The 7500-nt window shown below is 47.2% G+C and overlaps 2 non-coding genes across 2 annotated transcripts; both read left to right on the top strand.

Moving 5' to 3' along the window:
* The first annotated feature begins 4865 nt into the window (after window positions 1-4865).
* Window positions 4866-6804, top strand: LOC148274946 (small subunit ribosomal RNA). Its single transcript, XR_015824161.1, has one exon. It is a non-coding gene; the product is annotated as a small subunit ribosomal RNA (ribosomal RNA).
* Window positions 6805-7092: 288 nt separating this feature from the next.
* Window positions 7093-7254, top strand: LOC148274945 (5.8S ribosomal RNA). Its single transcript, XR_015824156.1, has one exon. It is a non-coding gene; the product is annotated as a 5.8S ribosomal RNA (ribosomal RNA).
* Window positions 7255-7500: the final 246 nt, after the last annotated feature.

Below are 7500 nucleotides of genomic sequence, written 5' to 3'. Positions count from 1 at the left end.
GACCAGCTGGAGACCAGCTGATATAAATAATAACTAATAATAATAAATGGCGTAAGTATAGCCCGTGAGCTCGCCAATATATGACAGTAAAATTTTTATTGTCTTTGAATTTCCTAGAGTTTTAACCATCGAAAAAAAAGAAGATTGCAAATAAAATCAACAGACAATGGAAATTTTATGTTTTTATTACAAAAAATAAAAATGCATATTTCTCTATGTATTTTTCTGTTATAAACAATCTATTAAAATAATACACATCAAATTTCCATTGTCTGTTGATTTTATTTGCAATCTTCTTTTTTTTCGATGGTTAAAACTCTAGGAAATTCAAAGACAATAAAAATTTTACTGCCAATATATTGGCGAGCTCACACGCTATACATAGCCCTAATAAATAAATGAATAATTCATAAACTAAATAATAATAAACATGGAAATAATTTATACCCTCTCGCCGAGTTTTAATGCGAGAACGAGGCCCCCTCCCGGCGAGACGTCTCGCGCGGTCGCGAGCGCGCTCCGCGTGAACGTAAATTTTCGTTACTTCACTGAGCGACGATCCGAAATGCACCCCCGCCGATTTTTATTTCGTTCCTCCTTCCGATTCGAAGTGAATGTGAAATTAAAAAAAAAAAAAAAAAAAACTTAAAAATAATTTTTATACCCTCTCGCCGAGTTTTAATGCGAGAACGAGGCCCCCTCCCGGCGAGACGTCTCGCGGCGGTCGCGAGCGCGCTCCGCGTGAAACTTAAATTTTCGTTTACTTCACTGAGCGACGATCCGAAATGCACCCCCGCCGATTTTTATTTCGTTCCTCCTTCCGATTCGAAAGTGAATGTGAAATTAAAAAAAAAAAAAAAAACAAAAAAACTTAGAAATATTTTATACCCTCTCGCCGAGTTTTAATGCGAGAACGAGGCCCCTCCCGCGAGACGTCTCGCGGCGGTCGCGAGCGCGCTCCGCGTGAAACTAAAGCCAGTTTTTTCGTTTACTTCACTGAGCGACGATCCGAAATGCACCCCCCGCCGATTTTATTTCGTTCCTCCGTCCGATAAGATGTGAAATAAAAAAAATAAAAATTAAAACTTAGAAATAATTTATACCCTCTCGCCGAGTTTTAATGCGAGAACGAGGCCCCCTCCCGGCGAGACGTCTCGCGGCGGTCGCGAGCGCGCTCCGCGTGAAACTTAAATTTTTCGCTTACTTCACTGAGCGATGATCCGAAATGCACCCCCGCCGATTTTTATTTCGTTCCTCCTTCCGATTCAAGAGTGAATGTGAAATTAAAAAAAAAAAAAAAAAATTAAAACTTAGAAATAATTTATACCCTCTCGCCGAGTTTTAATGCGAGAACGAGGCCCCCTCCGGCGAGACGTCTCGCGGCGGTCGCGAGCGCGCTCCGCGTGAAACTTAAATTTTTCGTTTATCGAATATTTCCACCGAGCGACGATCCGAAATGCACCCCCGCCGATTTTTATTTCGTTCCTCCTTCCGATTCGAAAGTGAATGTGAAATTAAAAAAAAAAAAAAAAAAAAAACTTAGAAATAATTTATACCCTCTCGCCGAGTTTTAATGCGAGAACGAGGCCCCCTCCCGGCGAGACGTCTCGCGGCGGTCGCGAGCGCGCTCCGCGTGAAACTTAAAGTTTGTCGTGTTACTTCACTGAGCGACGATCCGAAATGCACCCCGTCGATTTTTATTTCGTTCCTCCTTCCGATTCAAAAGTGAATGTGAAATTAAAAAAAAAAAAAAAAAACAAAAAAACTTAGAAATATTTTATACCCTCTCGCCGAGTTTTAATGCGAGAACGAGGCCCCCTCCCGGCGAGACGTCTCGCGGCGGTCGCGAGCGCGCTCCGCGTGAAACTTAAATTTTTCGTTTACTTCACTGAGCGACGATCCGAAATGCACCCCCGCCGATTTTTATTTCGTTCCTCCTTCCGATTCGAAAGTGAATGTGAAATTAAAAAAAAAAAAAAAAAATTAAAACTTAGAAATAATTTATACCCTCTCGCCGAGTTTTAATGCGAGAACGAGGCCCCCTCCCGGCGAGACGTCTCGCGGCGGTCGCGAGCGCGCTCCGCGTGAAACTTAAATTTTTGTTTATCGAATATTTCCACCGAGCGACGATCCGAAATGCACCCCCGCCGATTTTTATTTCGTTCCTCCTTCCGGATTCGAAAGTGAATGTGAAATTAAAAAAAAAAAAAAACAAAAAACTTAGAAATATTTTATACCCTCTCGCCGAGTTTTAATGCGAGAACGAGGCCCCCTCCCGGCGAGACGTCTCGCGGCGGTCGCGAGCGCGCTCCGCGTGAAACTTAAATTTTTCGTTTACTTCACTGAGCGACGATCCGAAATGCACCCCCGCCGATTTTTATTTCGTTCCTCCTGCCGATGCAAAAGTGAAGGGGAAATTTAAAAAAAAAAAAAAAAAACAAAAAAACTTAGAAATATTTTATACCCTCTCGCCGAGTTTTAATGCGAGAACGAGGCCCCCTCCCGGCGAGACGTCTCGCGGCGGTCGCGAGCGCGCTCCGCGTGAAACTTAAATTTTTCGTTTATCGAATATTTCCACCGAGCGACGATCCGAAATGCACCCCCCGCCGATTTTTATTTCGTTCCTCCTTCCGATTCGAAAGTGAATGTGAAATTAAAAAAAAAAAAAAAAAAAAACTTAGAAATAATTTATACCCTCTCGCCGAGTTTTAATGCGAGAACGAGGCCCCCTCCCGGCGAGACGTCTCGCGGCGGTCGCGAGCGCGCTCCGCGTGCAACTTAATTTTTCGTTTATCGAATATTCCACCGAGCGACGATCCGAAATGCACCCCCGCCGATTTTTATTTCGTTCCTCCTTCCGATTCAAGAGTGAATGTGAAATTAAAAAAAAAAAAAAAAATTAAAACTTAGAAATAATTTATACCCTCTCGCCGAGTTTTAATGCGAGAACGAGGCCCCCTCCCGGCGAGACGTCTCGCGGCGGTCGCGAGCGCGCTCCGCGTGAAACTTAAATTTTTCGTTTATCGAATAGTTCCACCGAGCGACGATCCGAAATGCACCCCCGCCGATTTTTATTTCGTTCCTCCTTCCGATTCGAAAGTGAATGTGAAATTAAAAAAAAAAAAAAAAATTAAAACTTAGAAATAATTTATACCCTCTCGCCGAGTTTTAATGCGAGAACGAGGCCCCCTCCCGGCGAGACGTCTCGCGGCGGTCGCGAGCGCGCTCCGCGTGAAACTTAAATTTTTCGTTTATCAATATTTCCACCGAGCGACGATCCGAAATGCACCCCCGCCGATTTTTATTTCGTTCCTCCTTCCGATTCAAAAGTGAATGTGAAATTAAAAAAAAAAAAAAAAAACCAAAAAACTTAGAAATATTTATACCCTCTCGCCGAGTTTTAATGCGAGAACGAGGCCCCCTCCCGGCGAGACGTCTCGCGGCGGTCGCGAGCGCGCTCCGCGTGAAACTTAAATTTTTCGTTTATTCACTGAGCGACGATCCGAAATGCACCCCCGCCGATTTTTATTTCGTTCCTCCTTCCGATTCAAAAGTGAATGTGAAATTAAAAAAAAAAAAAAAAAACAAAAAACTTAGAAATATTTTATACCCTCTCGCCGAGTTTTAATGCGAGAACGAGGCCCCCTCCCGGCGAGACGTCTCGCGGCGGTCGCGAGCGCGCTCCGCGTGAAACTTAAATTTTCGTTTATCGAATATTTCCACCGAGCGACGATCCGAAATGCACCCCCGCCGATTTTTATTTCGTTCCTCCTTCCGATTCGAAAGTGAATGTGAAATTAAAAAAAAAAAAAAAAAACAAAAAAACTTAGAAATATTTTATACCCTCTCGCCGAGTTTTAATGGAGAACGAGGCCCCTCCCGGCGACGTCTCGCGAGAGGCCCCCTCCCGGCGAGACGTCTCGCGGCGGCCGCGAGCGCGCTCCGCGTGAAACTTAAATTTTTCGTTTACTTCACTGAGCGACGATCCGAAATGCACCCCCGCCGATTTTTATTTCGTCCCTCCTTCCGATCCAAATGTGAATGTGAAATAAAAAAAAAAATAAAAAAAAGAAAATAAAAAAAAAAAAACAAAAATATTTCCTACCCAAATTATAAGTCTAATTTTTCAATCATAATCTCTTTCCATATTCGTCTTCTCAAACGAAAAAAGAAAAGAAAAAATAAAATCATCTCGCAGAATTTGCCAAGTCCCGACCGTACCGCGCGTTTTACCCATCGGCTCATTTACGTTTCGCCTGAAACGCGCGTAGGCTCCCCGCATGGCTGGCGGCCCGGCGTGCGAGACGCCGACACCCGTCGCCGTACGTATATTATGCGCGTCTCTCATGGCGTTAGCTAAAATACATTTTTCACCGCGTTCGCACATTGCGGCGGCCGATATGCCGCGCCGGCTTTACATTTGCGAAAATCAACGTCGTGTGGCCGTTCAGCTCCTTTGTGCGGCTGAGCGAGCATTGCACTTCGCCCGTGTTACAAACTCTGGAGTTCCGCGCAAGCAGAGAACACCGTGAACAAAAACGAGAACGGTCGTAGGATTCTAATCCACGTCCCCACTATTGCCGCGCCGAAGGCGTGCGCTCTCGTACGTTAATATTTGACGAAAGGGAATTAAATTTTTGGCCAAAGAGAAGATCCATGTGGTCCGTCTCGTCAGGTCCAGCGTTCACTTGTTAAAAAGTGAATTTAAAAGTAAAACGAACAGACTCGTGAATCGCGAGAGTGCAAACTCGAGCGAGCGAGAATGTGAGTTATATAGGTGCGAACATAAAGAGCGTGTCGCGGCGGGTGACTCCGTCGCGCCTCAGACGCCCTTCGTATCCTGGAGCGATATAGAAATGAACAGCTCCCTGGTTGATCCTGCCAGTAATCATATGCTTGTCTCAAAGACTAAGCCATGCAAGTCTCAGTAAAAGCCGAATTAAGGTGAAACCGCGAATGGCTCAATATATCAGTTTTGGTTCCTTAGATCGTACATAGTTACTTGGATAACTGTGGCAATTCTAGAGCTAATACATGCAAACGAGGTCCTGACCGGCAACGGGAGGGATGCTTTTATTAGATCAAAAACCAATCGGCGGCGGGGTTCGCGCCCCGTCCGTCGCCATTCGAGATGATTCTAGATAACTTTGTGCTGATCGCACGGTCTAGCACCGGCGACGCATCTTTCAAATGTCTGCCTTATCAACTGTCGATGGTAGTTTATGCGACTACCATGGTTGTCACGGGTAACGGGGAATCAGGGTTCGATTCCGGAGAGGGAGCCTGAGAAACGGCTACCACATCCACGGAAGGCAGCAGGCGCGCAAATTACCCACTCCCGGCACGGGGAGGTAGTGACGAAAAATAACGATACGGGACTCGTCCGAGGCCTCGTGATCGGAATGATTACACTTTAAATCCTTTAACGAGGATCCATTGGAGGGCAAGTCTGGTGCCAGCAGCCGCGGTAATTCCAGCTCCAATAGCATATACTAAAGTTGTTGCGGTTAAAAAGCTCGTAGTTGAAATTGTGTCCTGCGGTGTCGGTCTACCGAATGCGGTACGACAGGCACGTCTGCGGGGCTTCTCGCCGGTGCGTCCACCGCCAGTGTGTTGCGGTCGTCCTCGCGGGCGGCCGCGCGCCGAGGCGGGCCGTCGCGGCTGTTTACTTTGAACAAATTAGAGTGCTCAAAGCGGGCTAACACTTGCCTGAATATTGTACGCATGGAATAATAGAATAGGACCTCGGTTCTGTTTTGTTGGCTTTCTGATACCAGAGGTAATGATTAATAGGGACAACTGGGGGCATTCGTATTGCGACGTTAGAGGTGAAATTCTTGGATCGTCGCAAGACGGACTAAAGCGAAAGCATTTGCCAAAGGTGTTTTCATTAATCAAGAACGAAAGTTAGAGGTTCGAAGGCGATTAGATACCGCTGTAGTTCTAACCATAAATGATGCCAGCCAGCGATCCGCCGAAGTTTCATAATTTTAACCCGGTGGGCAGCTCCCGGGAAACCAAAGCTTTCGGGCTCCGGGGGGAGTATGGTTGCAAAGCTGAAACTTAAAGGAATTGACGGAAGGGCACCACCAGGAGTGGAGCCTGCGGCTTAATTCGACTCAACACGGGAAAACTCACCAGGCCCGGACACTGGAAGGATTGACGGATTAACAGCTCTTTCTCGATTCGGTGGGTGGTGGTGCATGGCCGCTCTTAGTTGGTGGAGCGATTTGTCAGGTTAATTCCGGTAACGAACGTAACTCTAGCCTATTAAATAGACGTGCAACCGGTATCACAGGAGTCCGCGGGCGCGCATCTTGCGGCGTTCGCGTCGCGGAAGTGTGTTTCGCGGTCTTCACTACCGGCGTACAATGAAAATCTTCTTAGAGGGACCGGCGGTATATATAGCCGCACGAGATTGAGCAATAGCAGGTCTGTGATGCCCTTAGATGTCCTGGGCCGCACGCGCGCTACACTGAAGGGATCAGCGTGTCCTCCTTGGCCTAACGGCCCGGGTAACCCGATGAAACCCCTTCGTGATAGGGATTGGGGTTTGCAATTCTCCCCATGAACGAGGAATTCCTAGTAAAAGCGAGTCACCAGCTCGCGTTGATTGCGTCCCTGCCCTTTGTACACACCGCCCGTCGCTACTACCGATGGATGATTTGGTGAGGTCTTCGGACTGGTGCGCGGAAGCTCGTCTCGGGCATCCGACGCGTCGGAAAGTTTGACCGAATTTGATCATTTAGAGGAAGTAAAAGTCGTAACAAGGTTTCCGTAGGTGAACCTGCGGAAGGATCATTTCCTGTGAAATATAATATAAAATGAATTTTCATTCTTTTATATAGTATAAATATATTTATACACACGCGCAGAGCGCAAAATAAGCAAACACTGCGGCGGAATTTCGCCCTAGGGCGCCGCCGCGAACCGCGGACTGCCGGTGTCGCGGGAGGCGGGTCTGTCGGCCCGATTCCCGCGTCCGGCTATATTCTGTGAAAAATGTAATTTTTTTTCCGATAGAGAAAAAAGAAAAAAAACGCAACCGATAAACAATATATATATATATATATATATATCATAAAACACTATTACCCTGAACGGCGGATCACTCGGCTCGTGGGTCGATGAAGAACGCAGCTAAATGCGCGTCAGAGTGTGAACTGCAGGACACATGAGCATCGACATTTCGAACGCACATTGCGGTCCGAGCAAGACTTAGTTTGTCGACGGACCACTCCTGTTTGAGGGTCGCGCACACAATGCGACCAGACTTCGCCGTCTTCTCTCTTCGGAGAGAAGATTCGGCGAGAGTGTTGCCGGTCTGTCGTCCGCCGGCGCGCGAGCGCCGGACGGACGTCCGGTCAAATTTGACTTGGCGCGCTCTCTCGGTCCCCCCGAGACGCTTTTCGAGCTAGCGACGACGCTGTGAAACCCGCCGCCGGTCCTCACGGGCCGGCGCGCGGGGGCGTTTCTTCGCGCTCTGCGTCGCGCGCGGGT

This window comes from Micrasema longulum, unplaced genomic scaffold (genome assembly GCF_059751315.1).
Source record: "Micrasema longulum isolate JH-2025_06_02 unplaced genomic scaffold, ASM5975131v1 h1tg001549l, whole genome shotgun sequence".
Lineage (NCBI taxonomy): Eukaryota > Metazoa > Arthropoda > Insecta > Trichoptera > Brachycentridae > Micrasema > Micrasema longulum.
The sequence above is the reverse complement of the archived record's forward strand: the minus strand, read 5'-3'. Positions and strand labels throughout refer to the sequence as shown.